Source organism: Saccopteryx bilineata, chromosome 5 (genome assembly GCF_036850765.1).
Source record: "Saccopteryx bilineata isolate mSacBil1 chromosome 5, mSacBil1_pri_phased_curated, whole genome shotgun sequence".
Lineage (NCBI taxonomy): Eukaryota > Metazoa > Chordata > Mammalia > Chiroptera > Emballonuridae > Saccopteryx > Saccopteryx bilineata.
Window position 1 is genome coordinate 51,541,572 of NC_089494.1, and position 11,585 is coordinate 51,553,156.

The 11,585-nt window shown below is 34.8% G+C and overlaps 1 pseudogene; it reads left to right on the forward strand.

Moving 5' to 3' along the window:
* The first annotated feature begins 4,588 nt into the window (after window positions 1-4,588).
* On the forward strand, window positions 4,589-11,379 carry LOC136306470 (cyclin-dependent kinases regulatory subunit 2 pseudogene; annotated as a pseudogene).
* The last annotated feature ends 206 nt before the right edge of the window (window positions 11,380-11,585 follow it).

Sequence of the window (11,585 nt, forward strand, 5' to 3'; positions counted from 1 at the left end):
ACAAAAAGGACTACATATCTATTGAAAAAGAAGAAAAATCATTGTAAACATTATATAAATAATACTATTAAATCTAAAACTCCTCAAGAAGACTATAATGAAATCCTCTAATGTACTGTATTATTAAATTTTGTCATTGTTTCTAAGGTTTATATATCCTTATATACCAGTATTTGGATATATTAGAAAATATGCAATTCAAAAGATTAAAAATAAATATTCAAGTAATAGCAGTAATCTAAAAATTATAAACTTAAAAACATTTTATTGGGTTACATGTATGAATATTTGAATAAAGAGGTCATATTACTGATTTAAAATATTTAATATTAAAATATGCCTCTGTTCAACTGATACTTATAAAAAATTTAGTATTCATATATTAAATATCTAAAGGGTAGGTTTACATATTTTGTTTGAAATCTAATAATATACATATATATAATATATATGAATGATATAATGTGTATATACATATATATGTATAAGGCAATTAGAAGAAGATATACAGGGTGGGAAAAAGTAGGTTTATAGTTGTTTGTATAGAAAATAATACAATAATTAATAATACAAGAGTAAACTGTTTTGCATACTCACAACTGTAAACCTGCTTTTGCCACACCTTGTATTTTAGTAAAACAGAGCAATTATAAAGCATTCTTTGTAACAGATAGTAAAACATTGTGACAATAATTAAAACACTAGCATACTGGCATAAAAACATATGGGCGATAACTGGAGCAGAATATAAATGTAGAAAGCATTATAATGAGCTAACAATTAAAGTAAAATACAATTAGATGGAGATCTCATACTTTAATTCAAATGATAGTTATTAAAAATTGACATGTTAAAATATAAAAAGCAAACAGGAAATACAGATATTTAAAATAATAATTTTGGAGTGGAGATGTCTTTCTAATTCTTAAAATCTTTTATTCTTTCTGTATTGCCTGTATTTGGATTTGATAGCCTCTAAAAGTCTATCTGATTTCAAATACATATTTCAAAAATATATTGTATTCTAGATCCACTGTTTCTGCAGCCTAGGTTTGCTATTTTATAGTGTTGATTTTCTTAAAAAAACTGGTGATTCTTGATGATTCATATGAGAGCACAGATTCAACAGCACTAGTAACTTGGATAAGCTTCCTTGATATGTGAATTTTACTCTTCTTTATCCCTTAAATGAATACACTTTTTGTAAGGATCTTGTTTGTTGTAAACTCATCTAGATTTCCTTGCCAATTGTTTCCTATTGGAAAGAGATCTGCATTTTGGATTCAGGGACTTCTTGACTATGTTTCAGGTTGAAATTTACATGGAAATTACTCTTTTTTCTCTGAGGCCCCAGTGTTCATTCTAATGCTCTCACTGCACATGCTCAAATTTATTGAGAGAAGTATCCTTCAGATATTAAAATATTCATTTAAGAACAAGGCAATTGTTCTATGAACATTTGACAAAATATTCCATTGATGTCCCAAACCTATACTTGATTCTAATCTCTGCTCTAATTTCAGCATCATATGAAAGTTTTTTTTTTGTTTGTTTTTTCTGAAGCTGGAAACGGGGGGAGACAGTCAGACAGACTCCCGCATGCGCCCAACCGGGATCCACCCGGCACGCCCACCAGGGGCGATGCTCTGCCCACTAGGGGGCGATGCTCTGCCCCTCCGGGGGGTCGCTCTGCTGCGACCAGAGCCATTCTAGCGCCTGGGGCAGAGGCCAAGGAGCCATCCCCAGCGCCCGGGCCATCTTTGCTCCAATGGAGCCTTGGCTGCGGGAGGGGAAGAGAGAGACAGAGAGGAAGGAGGGGGTGGGGGGTGGAGAAGCAAATGGGCGCTTCTCCTATGTGCCCTGGCCGGGAATCGAACCCGGGTCCCCCGCACGCCAGGCCAACGCTCTACCGCTGAGTCAACCAGCCAGGGCTCATATGAAATTTTTTTTTTTTTTTTTTTTTTTTTTTTTTTTTTTTACAGAGGCAGAGATAGACAGGGACAGACAGACAGGAACGGAGAGAGATGAGAAGCATCAATCATCAGTTTCTCGTTGTGCGCGTTGCGACTTCTTAGTTGTTCATTGATTGCTTTCTCACATGTGCCTTGACCGTGGGCCTTCAGCAGACTGAGTAACCCCCTGCTGGAGCCAGCGACCTTGGGTCCAAGCTGGTGAGCTCTTTGCTCAAGCCAGATGAGCCCACGCTCAAGCTGGCGACCTCGGGGTCGAACCTGGGTCCTTCCGCATCCCAGTCCGACGCTCTATCCACTGCGCCACCACCTGGTCAGGCTCATATGAAAGTTTTTATGGAAGATTTTATGATGGCAGTTGAGAGATGTTTCTTTAGCTTTTATATTGTTGATTCTTCATCTCTGTTTCATCTCATGTTAATCTGATCTTATTAGATTGAAATTTTCAAGAAATCCTTTAATATTTTAATGGGTAGTTAAAGCTTTTCTTAGACTGTTACAATATATTTGCTCTTATTTTTATATCCTTCTGCCATTTCAATGATAATTTTAAAGAAATGTTAAATAATACATACTTGTTCTAATGTCCATCTTGAACAGAAAACCAGGAAGCAGAAACCTTTCTAGACATACTGCAAAGCCAGAAATTATTTTAAAAACATACTGATACTTGACTACATAAAAACATAAAAAATTATTTATGACCAAAATAAATGATAAACATTATGAATGCCTTAAACAAAATTAAGGCAAATGACTAGAAAATTAAATATATAAAGAAGCATCAGATCAATGATTTAATACTGTTAACATATAAATGAAATAAAAAATAATTAAGATAAAGATAAAACCGCAATTGAAAAATGGGCAAAGTACATATATATATATATATATATATATATATATATATATTAATGGTGAAATGCAGTAACTCATAAACATTTCAAAGATGTTTGACATAAGACATAAAGCAATGAAAATTATAGTAATGGGGAGGTGGAATAGGGATGGGTGTTCTTCTTCTCTCCATCTACCTTTTCTTTGCTTAGAAATACAGGATAGAAGATCTAATAAGAACTAGAAGACTCAAACAAAAATGATAGAAGAAATAAACATTCTTTTTCACTAGCATTGAGGGTAAAAAAGTGGAAACTTTCTTATGGTCAATTTAAAATATGTAGCCTGACCTGTGGTGGTATAGTGGATAAAGTGTCGACCTGGAATGCTGAGATTGACGTTTCAAAACCCTGGGCTTGCCTAGTCAAAGCACATAGAAAAAGCAACTATGAGTTGGTGCTTCCCACTACTCCTACCCATTCCTCCTCCTCTCTCTCTCTCTCCTCTCTAAAATCAATAAATAAAGAGAATCTTAAAATATTGCAAACATATAAGTAAATCTGGTTACATTTAGAAATTTATTATGAGGAAAAATATATGAAATCAGGTAAGATATAAATATAAAAATCTTTTTCACAGCATTGGTAACAATAACATTAAGAAAACTACAGAAAAAAATATAAATGAATAAAAATTATAAACGATTGAAAATGGATATATACAATATATTGGGGCATTTATATATTTATTTACTGAGAAAACTGTCTGATGTAGTACGTTGAAATGTCTGTTTACATAATATAACCATTAATATAATTATTCTTTGTACAAATCACACATAGGCACAGAGACATATATTATGCACACAGAAATGTGTGTATGTTTGTATATGCACATGGAAATATAGTGTAGATATTTATAAATCAAAATAATAATAGTTACATCTTGAAATCAGATTATGTATTATTTTTACATTTTACCTCATTTTTAGATTAATTTTGCAGTAACCATATATATTAATTATATAATTAATTTTTTGAAATTGGGAAAGTAGGAAAGCCATTTTAGTTATGAAGAAAATTATTTTCATTAGACAAATACCTAAGAATAAATATGAAGGATTCAGCTTTGAAAACTGTTTTCCTGTTTTAAGCTAAATTGCTTTCATTCCATATTCTTATTTCAAGTGTTCCTGGTTTGGGGTCGGTTGTTTTACTCCAGAAGGTACATGTGTCTATCAACCCTCTCCACCAGCTAGAGAAAAAGGACATTAATTCTGAATTATTATAAAACTGCTAGATTTAGTTTTCTTTTTCTTCCCATTTTTCAGCCCAATTAAATAATCAGATATAGTTTAGCTATAGTGTGATATACAACCAGGTTTTGGAAAGCCTAGCTGCTATAATCAATAGGCACATATTATTTTATTATTTTATTGTACTTGCTATACTTTATTTCATATGTTCAGTTAGTTTGCTTAACTGTTTTTAGTGGTGATCTATATTAAAATTGTCTCCAAGGGGCCAGATTTCTCATAAATGAAAAAACATAATTGACAAAATAGCAGTTTTAGCAATCTAAAAAATAAATTAGAAAGATTTAACTTATCTTTGTTTCTGCACAGCTCTTTTTTTTTTTTGTCTCGTTATACTGAATAACAAGAAAAAACTAATGTGTTTTCTGTTTTGAGGGAACCACCTAGTTCACAGAAAGGTAACCGAGGAAAGAAGTTGTGTGGAGTCCCATGAGGGATTGGGTATAGTATATATCTGCTCATCGTAATGGCTGTTACCAAATGGATCCATTCCACTGCTGATGAAATGGAAGAAATGGTCTATGTACATCTATCTCTATTATCATATGTACAGCCAGATGAACTATGATTCCATTAGTTCCCAGAACTCATTAAGGTCAAGTCAGGTTACCATTCAGGAAGAAAGTATAATGGAAAATCATGCTGCTACAGCAGTATTAATGATTCATTAGGTGACATTCTACCCTCTAGATGTTCTTGAAATAATCTAAATCTAAAGTGTCATAGCAGCTACACCACCGCCATGACACAATAAAACAGAAGAAATGTTATGTTAAGTCATACCAGTGAACAATTAAGCCTAATACGCTATGTATTTTTCTATCAATGGTAGTGCAGATGAACATAATTTTTTGACAATTGAAAATTATACTTAATAGCCCATTATAAATCAGGTTTTCATAAATTAACTTAAAATTTTTATTTGATTTATATTTCAAGTTTATAGTCATAATGCATCATGTGCTGACTACACTTCTTATAAGACAAACTGTATTTTACCCAGCCCTGATGGTTTTCTTCCAAGTACAGTAGTTTTACATTTTTGCATATATACTTGATCTTCATCCTAATAGGATTAGCTATTTAGTAACAGTAATAATAATAGTAAACTTTTATAATGATTGTACAAAGTGTCAGACACTATTCTAAGTTCTTTACATATTTAAACTCATTAGTCTTGCCACAACTTTACCTACGTGGAACTGAGGCTGAGTGCTTAAAGAACTGGCTGAAGTTACACAGCTATTAATGGTCAGAGCTAGGAGTTTTCATAGACATTCCGGCCCCACACTTTTTATTATTGAGAACCAATTCTATGTTTTATAGTAAAAATAAGCCTGGAATGATAGATATAAAAAAAATAGAAAAGGCAGAAAATATTGTAGGCTAAAAGCTAAACAAATGAGTCATTAGCTAGTTCATGCTATGGATATACATTTGACACTGAGATAACTTTAAGGTCAGAAATATTGGGAGATTATGAGTTTTGATCTTCATATTAGGAGAAGATAAAAAGTAAAGAGTGAATTTTGAAGGGGATACCATGCAGATGAAACTTGTGAAAAGTTATAGATGCATGACAGCATATGGCATTTAAGGAAATAGAAATCATTTGTAAACAAGCTAGAATAAGAGGGCTTATAGTGCAGTATAGGAGGTTAGAATGAGGGACAGAAGTAATCATTATGTCAAGGTCCTTTTAATGCTACATGGTAGGCTGTGACCAAATCTACCTCATGGAAAGTCTCTATGATTTTTGAAAGCCACGGTAATAAAGTTATAATGTCTCTTAGGCCTGCAACACAGGGAGAAATTCTGGATTAGAACAGTGTTCTCTCAGTGGGTCTCCATATGACCTTGGAGATCTACTGAGAATAGATGGTGAAGCAGACCCCCTGCTGGAGTCTAGGAGACAGGCTACTAGTTCCTAGAAAGCACAGGAATAAAGCTCCATGATGTATACCTTCTTATCATTCTCTCAGAAGTTCAGAGGATAAAATAAATTAGCCTACCCATTCATCTTCCTTCCAATTTCCTGTATGTCTATATCTCAATAAGTACTATTATTACCTTCATTGTACAAGTAAATAAAATGAGGCACAAAAAGTTTATCACTTACCCAAGGTCCAGAGCTAAAAGACAGAAAACATGTTTTGAACTCAGATATCTACCTCCATAGTTCACACTCCTAAACATTTTTAAGGCCTTGTCAAAACAGAATACACACAAACAAATGAAAACACTTTAACAGAAACTAAGTCTCAGAGAGTTAAATGAATTGCCAAACGTGAACCAGCTAGATAAAAAGCTGGACAGCTGACTTTTTTTATTCCAGGTAAACATTTCTTTCTTTCTGTTTTTTTAAATTTATTTTATTTATTCATTTTAGAGGAGAGAGAGAGAAGGTGGAGAGGAGCAGGAAGCTTCGACTCCCATATGTGCCCTGACTGGGCGAGCCCAGGGTTTGAACTGGCGACCTCAGCATTTCCAGGTCAATGCTTTATCCACTGCACCACCACAGGTCAGGCCTCTTTCTTTTTTTAATTAATTTTAATTTATTGTGTTAACATGAATTCAACTATCCCACTGAATATAACACCATCTGACTTTTTAACTAGCTAGGTCACATTTGGCAATTTATTTGTCATGATTGTTGAAACCAATTATTTAATACTAGATCTACTGTATTTTCAGTGATGATCTAAATATAGCCCTGGACACAGTGTAATATATTGTCTTCCTATTACTGAAAACACAAGTCCGACTGCCTGCATTGAGGAAAGCCAAATTAGTAAGGTAAGTGCTGATGCAAAAGGGAAAATATTTGTCTAGGTGCTGCCACCTGGGAGAGTGATTGACTCTTGTCTCAAAGAACATACCTCATTCTTGCTCAACTGATCCATAGGTTCTTGCCAAAGAGTGAGAGAAGGGCTTTTTTTCTACACAGTTATCTTGCTAGCTTTTGCTAGCTTTTGATGCCCTCAGAATAAAAATCAACCCTTCCCCCCTTCTTGCATGCCATCTTGGCCAACTGGCGAGACTCCCCAGCACTCTTTGACTGTCTGAGGTAACATTTCTTTAGTTGAACATTCTGGCATCATATTTAATCCTTGAGGATCAAAATATCAAACAATACACTTGTTAATATCCCTATAAAAGAAAGCGGTGTTTTGTTTTTTGTTTTTGGCTTTGTTTTGTTTCCGATTCTTCTAATAGAGCCCGTGAAGAACTTATCTTAAGCAACAACAGTATCACCTTACCTGTGGTGGTGCAGTGGATAAAGCATTAACCTGGAATGCTGAGGTTGCCAGTTCAAAATCCTGGGTTTGCCTTGTCAAGGCACATATGGGAGTTGATGCTTGCTGCCCCTCCCTCCCTTCTCTCTCTCCCCCCACCTTCTCTAAAAATGAATTAAAAAAAATTTAACGAGAAGACAAGATGGTGCTGGAGTAGGAGGACGGACCAACATCCACCTCCCAGAACCAATGTGGATTACAAAATAATTTTAAGAACTATCATCTGGAAAAACCAACTTTGGACTAAACTAAGAGGACTCTTCAACCAAGGAATACTGAAAAAGCCACACTGAGACTGCTTAGTGTATCTCAAGGTTCTCTTTACCAAGCCACAGTCGCAGAGCTCCAGAGAAAAGCAACCTGGTCTCATCTCTCCAGGCAGAGGAGAACAGAAGCTCCATATCCACACATGCTGCAGATGGCTTTTCCAGTCTACCCAAATCATTATCAGCTAGAAGCAGCGGTCATTGGGACTTGGACGTGAGTTGCAAAGTATAGAATTGTGACAACAATTCCAGTGCCATGCGGACTTTTCCTGGATGTGGACTTTTCCTGGACTCCTGCTCCTTGGGACAGCTCCTAACAGACTGAACTGGGGTTGGGTTGCATTTTCCAAGAACTTGGCATGATGTTGGGGCCAACTTGGACTTGGTGAACATGTTAAGGACACTACTCTTTTATGGATTCTTGCTGTATTGGCCAAGAGTTTGCTTAAAGTCTTTAATCAATGTAAAAAAAAATTAGAAGATTGGATAAAGAAGATGTGGCACATATACACCATGGTATACTATTCAGCCATAAGAAATGATGACATCGGATCACTTACGACAAAATGGTGGGATCTTGATAACATTATCCAGAGTGAAATAAGTAAATCAGAAAAAACCAAGAACTGCAGGATTCCATACATTGGTGGGACATAAAAACGAGACTAAGAGACATGGACAAGAGTGTGGTGGTTATGGGGGGTGGAGGGAGGGAAGGAGGGAGAGGAGAAGGGGGAGGGGCACAAAGAAAACTAGATAGAAGGTGACAGAGGATAATCTGACTTTGGGTGATGGGTATGCAACAGAATTGAATGACAAGATAACCTGGACATGTTTTCTTTGAATATATGTACCCTGATTTATTGATTTCACCCCATTAAAATTAATAAAAATTTATTAAATTTTTTTAAAAATTTAATAAAACAACAAAAAACAAGAGCAGTATTTATTTTAAAAGAATACCAATATAAAATTTTAGTTCTAAATAAGGATGCAATTACCACTTCTCAACTTATGTTAGAGATACATTCAACAACATCTGTTTGCTTAGCAGTAAATGTTCAATGAAGTCACTGTATTTGAGGTGGGTTACTAATACTGCAAACCATTATATTAAAACATGACATTGCTTACTATATGTGAAAAAATTAATTTTAGTAAAATTAATACTACTTTCCTTTTAAAAAGGTTGTATTGGTGGCAGTTAAGCTGCGATATATTATTTCTGAAAGTTGTTTGCTTAATGTAAGACTAGTTTTCAGTCATAAAAAGATTTACAAATACAAAGAGGTTTCCTTAGTCTCCATAGTTCCCATGTGGGTAAATGAAGACCATATCCACTGTATCTATTCTGCATACAGTTACATTTATTCTATGATATGCGCATGTGTGTGTGAGTAAAAATATAATCTGGGAAGAATGGGGAGATTCCAACTATCTCAATCCAATATGAGTATACACATCTCCCTGAAGAAGAATACTTCAGAGGCCTGGGCAATTGAAAGTCAGTCTATCTCCATGAGATCTGGTATTCTCTAAAAGATCAAAGGACTAAGGGAAAGGCTTTTCTTCATTGTTGACCCAGTATCTGCCACTACCTCTAGATTGAGAATTGAATAGATGATTGTTAGACTAATATTCTCTCACCCCTTTATAGAGAAGTGAGAACATAAGTTTATTATGTTTTGAGTCAGTGATTTCAAATGAAACTGAAGAATATTAATTGTTGGATGTAGGCCCAAACATGCTGCCTTTATAAAGATGAGAGTAATCATATACTAGTAGTAGTTATGGGTGGTGGTTCCCCCCCCCTCGGTAACGGTGACAGATTTGTACTAATGTACTCCCTGTGCCTTGCCAGGGCTCTCTTTGACCAGTAATATACCATTTGTCAGACTCCTAGTGGGGCAGATTGCAGCTTGCTGATGTGAATCAGAGCAGAGCCAAGAGCCCTCACGTGGAAAGTTGGCCTTGACTCAGTACAATGCACTAATTAGCCAAGCCCAGCTACAGATTCATATGCTATCTAATCAGACAACTGGACAAAAGGGGCATGTCAGCCTAGAACAATTTCAGAAGATTTGTGTCAGAGAAGTGTTCATCTGTTACCCTAGACAGTTGAAAAATGTAAAACTTAAAATGAAATTATTATAGAAATTTAAAGTGAGCCATATGGATGTCAGTATATTATGCATAACCCTGTATGATTAACTAAAGTTCATTTACATTATTGACTGGTAAGGAAGTAAACTGAAATCCTAAAATAACACCATTTAACCAAAAGCGAACAATTTATAGTTACTAATAGAGTATATATTTCCACTAAATTGCTCTAGAATTCTAAGAAAGTAAGAATGATGCCATGTCCCTCCTTGTTTCTTTTTGCAAGAATGTTCTCATGCAAACTGTGATTTTAACCACTAATCTAGACCATTCCAAATATATAAGGCTATTTATGGGGATATTAGAACTATGATACAAAGACTATTAAGAGGAATTTTGAATTTATTGATATTAATTTAAAGTCATGGTTTGTTTCTCTCAATTTGTATTATTTTCCTTGATGCAAATATTTGAGTTACTTAAGAACAAAAGGTATCACTTAAATAGAACTGTCTTCCAAATATTCTAACAACCCTGGAAGTTTCTACTATTAGCACCTTTTTACTAATAGAGAAGCTGAAAGGTAAAGAAGTTAATTAACCTGTCCATGCTCAAAACTAGTTCATAGGCAAAGTTGAGATTTATACCAAAGCAGTTTGCCTTTGTAGCTGTGATTTTAACCACTAATCTATTGTTCATTTTTAAGTGTATTAAATAATTTATTTTGTACCTAAAGGAGAGCATGCTGTGTATTAAGTCAAAATAAAATTTGCAGGTCCTGATACTGCTTTCTCACACCCTGGTTAGATGCCCATGCCTTTGCTTTAATAAAACTCCTTAGAAATCTGTTTTAATGTTTTTGTTCCATGGTAGCACTATCATTGTCGATGTGTTTCCCTTTAATGGCAGGAGACTGGAACCTAGTCTTGTCAATTCTTTATAATTAGCATTGTAGTACAGACCAAAGAAGCAATATATATTTGTGGAATGAATGAGTAAATTATTCACCTTCTACTTAAATGTCTACTGTAATATAATTACATCACAACTTTCATTTTATTTCATAACTGGAAAACACCAAGCTTTTTTTGAGAAGTTTTAAGTCCATTTTCACTTTCAGATGGGTAAAGCTAATAAAAGTATAGAATTCTGGGTAGAGATGGTAGATAACTTCTACACCCTCACTTAAAAAAAATCCATTAGTGGTGAGCTGTCATATTCAAACAGATCATTTGGCTTGTGGTCGGTCCTTTTGTAGTTGAGTGGTTTCCTCAGCACATCATGGAGGGCTGGTCTTTGTGCCTGCTGTTCCCACTCCATTGCTCCCTCTCCATGCCCCTCCTGGCAGGAGGGCCCAGAAGTAGATCTACTACTAAGACAAATACTTCTATGAGTACAGTGAGTACCAACATGTCATGTTACCGAGAGAACTTTCCAAACAAATATTCCAAACCTATTATATGCTGTCAGAAGAGGAGTGCAGGAGACTTGGTGTCCAACAGAGTCTAGGCTGGGCCCATTCCATGATTTCTGAGCTAGAATCACGTACTGTTCTCTTTAGAAAACCTCTTCCAAAAGATCAAATAAAGTGAAGTAGAGCGATAGGTCAATAACTCTTTTCTCAAATTTAATGTATATGTATATATATGGTAATATAACCATATGAACTGATGCTTTAAAAATGTACATGTCATTTTTTCCATAATGTTGATTGCTTCCTGCTCCTCCTACCCTTTACTCTCTTTCTTTTTTTCTCTCTCTCTACAATGAATAAGTAAAATTTTTAAAAAAATTAGTG